Raw genomic sequence first — 6,000 nt, 5'->3', positions numbered from 1 at the left:
ACTTTTTTTTTTTAACAAAAGCAGTTAAGTTGTATTCATAGGGAGAGGATGGCCATGGCAAAACAACCTCGATTACATTCAGTTGTAAGATTTTTTCCTTTATAGAGACCTCATATCCTGGCATTAGTGTCAGAGAAGAGTTGCTGCTTTTGACGCTTTTATCATGGCTTAGAGTTCCTTGGTTTGTTGATGGCATCTGTGTGACCTATCTTGCAATCTGCTTTCCTTCGTTGCTTTGAAATTTTCCTAACTTAAGATAATTCCATATTTACTTTAAGTTAAAACTTGCATATATTAAATTGTTTTAATATATACCCTATCCCCACCTCCGATATCGAGCTTCTCTTCCGAACCTGGCCCCACAACAAGGTGAAGACCCCGCCTTAATCGACGCATGATAATTATCTAATCTTCCTCCACCTAGATCTGACACATTTCGCGTCCTTAACTGATCGACCATTAATTCCTCAACGGCACACGATATGGGCAGTTTTGACCTGCCAAGCGTTAGCCCTTGAGTGGAATTGCATTCGTTTCATTCAAAACAGCCCAGAAACCAGGAGCAGTGCGATGGAAACCACTTACCACTCCCAACGTAATTAACTCCCCTCCACTTGTAATGCCCGATGGCCGTCAGATAAATCCCCGCCCAGATCCGATGCATATTGCGACCCTCCCTGTCCAGCCCTTAACCTGACCCCACCTCCAAAATTCCAAGCCTCCTCCATGCCCGACCCCACATCAAGGTTAAGACCCCTCAATAAACATCGCGCAATAACCATTAGATCAAGCCCCGCCTAGATCCGACGCTTTTCGTGTCCTTCTCTATCCGGCCCATAACAACTCAGGAGCGCACGATAAGAGTAGTTTTTCCCTGCCACACGTTAGACCCTGAGGTACATCATGTCCAATTCATGAAATATTGCCTAGGGGCCCGAAGCGGTGCGATGTATACCACTTACCACTCCCCTCCTTTTCAAGCGTGCGATGACTGTCAAATCATCTCCCTCCTAGATGCTACACATCACATCTTTCATAAGCTTCCGCCGAATGAAATCAATTCTACTCCAAGCTAAACAACCCAAAATTGTTGTCCCATGTTGAAGACCAATTACCTAACTACTCAGCGCAAAGAAAGACCAACGAGGAGTTTCCCACTCTCTCTTGTCAATGAAAGTCAACCTGTGCCAGCCTATGTTCTGAGGCATTTTGCCCTTGACCAGCTCTCCTTGCCTGTTAAGGAATTGGTTTCCTTTCAGCTTCTTCATCATTCTTTACGAGCATATCTTGAGCTAGAAGACATCCTTTGTTAGCCATTCTATCAACTTCCTTGTTAATAGATCGCATGACATAGTAGTATGAGCAGGATGTGAAGATTTGAATAACCTTTCTTACTATTTCAAGGGTCTTGTTTAGAGTCGAGTTTTTAAGTTGGTTGCCCGTGTTGAGAGTTTTAATCAGGATTTAAAAATCCCCAATGATTCAAAGATTTTCCCCTCTATTCCTCTGAGCTAGCTGGCGCACTTTGAGCATTCCGAGGATCTCTGATTGGTTGTTGGTGCTCTGACCTAGGCCCCAACTAAAGCTGTCTTGTTTTTGTCCACCTGTATAGTAAATTATTCCTCCTGCCCCTAATATCCCCGAGTTTCCTTTGGAGGCTCCGTCGAAGAAAATTGTGACTTTTCCCTAACTTTTCCACCATTTTTTAAAGTCCTCCTCAGAGATCCATAGACACCACTCTGGATTGTGGTTGGGCGAGGAAATTTTCTTTTTTATACTTTCCTGTCTCTGGGAATCCCCTAGCCAAGTAAGCTCTTCAGAGAGGAGGGTATTGTCTGAGTTGTGAGGTCTACTTTCAAAAGTTTCCAGTAGCAGAGCTTTGGCCTTGGCAGTCACTGTGTTGGAGTATTATAGTATGTTGTTGAAGATGGCTTCATTCCTAGCCAACTAGATTCCCCAGCAGATATATTTTGGAATTGCATTCCAGATTTTAATCCATATTGATTTGTTATTCAAAGTGTGATGATAACGTTCTTTCCAAGTTACGAAAAGACTAACAACTGAAGTTTACTGAGGGATTTGTGCATTGAGTCCCATAATTGCTTGCTTCCAGACCTCTTGAGAAAAGGGGTAGTCTATGAATAGATGATCGATTGTTTTCTGGTCCTTGCAGCAGAGAGGGAATTTGTGTGGTCTAATGATTCCTCTTTTCTCTAATTTTTCCCCTTTGAGAGTCCTTCTGTGCATTAGAATCCAAGAGAAGAAGTTGATTTTTGAGAGTCCAAATGGGTCCCAAACATGTTGTCAAAGCTTTGTATGTGGATCTATTGTTGTTGTTCTTATAGAGCTGCGAAGCCCAGTCGAGCTGAGTAAGCTCCGGTCTTCCCCAGCCCCACTTGTCCCTCGAATGGAGATGCACTGGTGCAAGACTAATGGGTTTAACTAATAGTTGATGGAGTTGAGGGAGCCTCCAATCAGGGGGGCGATGGAGGGCCCAATTACTCCAGTTCCCTTTTGAGTCCCATGTGCATATGTCAGCAAGTTTGTGGATACCTTTCTGGATGAGCCAATTTTGCAAGTCTGTTATTTCTGGAGCAAGATTTAGGGGATGAAGACCCATGATCTTGTCCTCCCACAGTCTAATTCTTTTCCCATTTCCTGGAATTATGTAGAGCTAATCTTTGAAGAAATTCCGACCTTGGCTGCACAACTTCCATAGTGTGGTTCCTTTGTTGGAGACTCCTTCATCCATATTTTTAATGTGAGTCTATGCAAATATTTTTTAATTAGAACTTGACTTATAGGGTGTCTTTGGTTTGAGAAGATTTTCCAGAGGATCTTCTCTCCCATTGCCAAATTGGCCAACTCGGGATTTCTTACTTGAAGACCACCTTTAGATATTGATCTTTTCACTATGTCCCAGCTTATTATATGATATTTTGTTGGGTTCCCCTTTCCTCCTTGCCATAGAAAATTTCGAATCAACTTTGCTAATTGTGAGGTGATCATTTTTGGAGCTAAAAGGAATGAAGCCTGGTAGATAGGTAGGGATGAGAGAACTGACTTGACTAGAGTGAGCTTTCCTGCTGTGGTAAGACACTAGCCACCCCAAGCGGTCATTTTTGCCTTGATTTTGCTGATGATTTCCATCCAATGAGGGGCCTTTGTGATACCCAAGGTTAAGGGCAGACCAAGTACTTGAATTTATCCCATGAGACATGACTAGTGAAAATGAGGGCTTGGGCTATCTTGAGTATAGATTGCTGGTCTGCTGACCAGCCATACATTGCATTTTTTTCTTGTTGACCATAGCTCCTAAGACTCTGCGGAAGCTTTGGATAACTCCACCAAAGGCTCTTGCAATTTTAATAGAGGCTCCTCCTATAAGAATAGAGTCATCGACGAACAAGGCATGATTGATTAGGTTTGTTCCGAGTATCACCCTAATGCCAGGAAGTGTCCCATTGAGCTTCTCATCTAAGAGATTTCGTCTTAAAGAGTCCACCATTAGAATATATAGAAAGGGGGACAGAGGGCAACCTTGTTTGATTTCCCTCGAAGCTTTGAAGTAGCTTGTCAGCCTACCATTTACTAGAGGGGTTATCCAAGGTTCTCTAATGCATGTCGTAATCAATTTTACAAATTCAGAACAGAAACCAAATTCAGAAAGTACATGGAGGAGGAAGGAGTGGCTTACTCTATCAAAGGCATTTTCCATATCCAGTTTGATTAGCATACCTTTCTCTTTGCGTTGATGGCTGGAATGGATGATTTACTTCACCAGTATCACATTGTCCAAGATATGCCTGCCTTTGACAAACTCTCCTTGATTAGGAGAGATGAGTTTGTCTAGCAGAGGATTTATTCTATTTTATAGTAACTTGGAGAGTATTTTGTAGGATGCATTGCAAAGCGAGATTAATCTAAATCTTTCAAGAGTCTCTGGGTTGGCTTATTTTGGAATTAGGGCTACGAAGGTGGAGTTTATGCTTCTTCCCACTTTGGATCTTCAAAGGAAGCCTTTGATCGTTCAGAACAAGTCAACCTTGATGATGTCCCAACAGAGTCTATAGAAGTGTATTGAGAATCCATTAGATCTTGGGGCTTTGTCTGGTTCCATCTTCTAGATGACATTACTAATTTCTTCTTCAGTGAATGGCATCAAGAGTGTTAAATTGTCCTCCTCGTTGACCATCCTTGGAACATGCTTGAGGAAGTCATGTGCTTCCTCATCATCCTCCTCCCCTTCTTCTTTTAATAACTGTTGAAAATGAGAGGTTGCAGCCTCTTTTATCAGAGTTGAGTCTTTGAGAACAGATCCATCAAGTAGGGTGATTTTGGCTATGTGGTTTTTAGAAAGGCAGGTTTGAATTTGCTTGTGGAAGAAGGTTGTATTTTTGTCTCCAGACATAATCCAAAGGTTGTGTGACTTGAGCCTCAAATATTATTCCTCTTCTCTAAAAATCCGGAGGGTACTGATTTGGTGTTCTTGCTCTCTATGAATTTCTACTCTGGTTATGTATTGTATCTGCAGGCCCATTTGGAGATCGAGTAGCTGCTTTATGCTCTATTTTCGAAGGGAAGTGGGAGAGGCTGTGGGCTTTTTTATCCATTGCTTCAAGATTCTTTTGGTGGCTTTTATCTTTTGCTCCCAAACATAGTTGGGTGATCCAAGAACATCATTGGACCAATATTTATTCGCTGTTTCCAGAAACCCTTCTCTATTTTCCCATAGTGGGCTGAACCAGAAGGGGATTGACCCTAGGTTTTCTTATTCTTCCAGCAGAAGGAGGATGGGTTTATGGTCAGAGTTCCACTTAGGTATAATTTTTGTGGAGATAATGATCTTCTCGGAGAGGAATGAACTCTGCAGGAGGAATCTATCTAGCCTGGCTCAAATATGCTCCTCCCCTATTCTGTTGTTTGTCCATGTGTATAGACCTTTTTTTGGCTTGAAATCCAGTAAATCCCATTGTTGAATTAGATTTTCCTCTAAGGGGAGGAAGTGATCCCTTCTATTGGTTCCTCCTCTTTTTTCCTTTGGTTCTAGGATTAGGTTGAAGTCTTCGGCAATAATTATGTTACTGAGGGAGTATGCTTCCAAAAAACTAGTCAGAGTTTGCAAACATTATTCCTTTTCTACATAGGGGACAGGTACATAGACATTAAAGAGTGCAATGTTTATCTTACTTGGTAGGTGTTGGAGTTTTGTGTAAATCTAGTGCTGCATCTCAAAGAGCTCTCCAGCTGGAATTTATCAACCTCCCAAAGAGTGGCTAATCTGCTACATGTACCTCTAGCACTAACAACTTTCCCAATTTTTTTTTCCATTTTTCTTTGCTGAGTTCCAGAAGGGCTTCGCCTTCTATTTTAGTCTCTTGGAGCATGAGGATCTCGGGTAGTTCTGATTCTATTAGGCACTTGACTGCTTCAACTTTTGGCAAGTTCCCCAGTCCTCTGCAATTCCAAGATATTAATTGCATTATTTACTGGTGGGGTTTGGGGCAGCACCTCCATTAGGAGGCTTGGTTCTAGTATTTCTGCCAATAGACATCTCTATAGTGGCCAAGCTACCCTGCATTTTTTGTCTCTCTGCTTCTTATTCTCTGGCCTCTTTATGAGATTTCCTCCCCACTCTTTTCAAGGGCCTCTCAGATGATTCATATTCTGAGGATCCTGGTATCTCAGTGGTCGTCTTTCTTGTCATTTCAGCATAGGAAGGGGGGCTAGAGCCACCTTTTGGGGTTTGGAGAGGGACTAATTCCTCTTGCCTTTTCACTTCTTCCATGTTTTTAGCTTGTTGTTCGGCCTCATTATCTGCTGGATCTTGGAGTTTTTTTGGTGTACTGAGAAATTCAAAAGGATTTGTTGATATGTCTGCTATTGGTGGGAGTGATCTTCCTTCTGCTTGGCTTTCGGGTGGAGGAACCTTCCCAGTGGAGACAACTTTCCCTTTGTTCCTGTTGATCTACTTAGTTCGTCCTGATTTCTGAACCTGAG

The sequence above is a fragment of the Pinus tabuliformis genome, chromosome 1_2 (genome assembly GCF_031772625.1).
Source record: "Pinus tabuliformis cultivar Carrire ecotype Pingquan chromosome 1_2, CPIR1, whole genome shotgun sequence".
In the NCBI taxonomy this organism is placed as follows: Eukaryota; Viridiplantae; Streptophyta; class Pinopsida; order Pinales; family Pinaceae; genus Pinus; species Pinus tabuliformis.
This window is presented reverse-complemented; position numbering follows the sequence as displayed.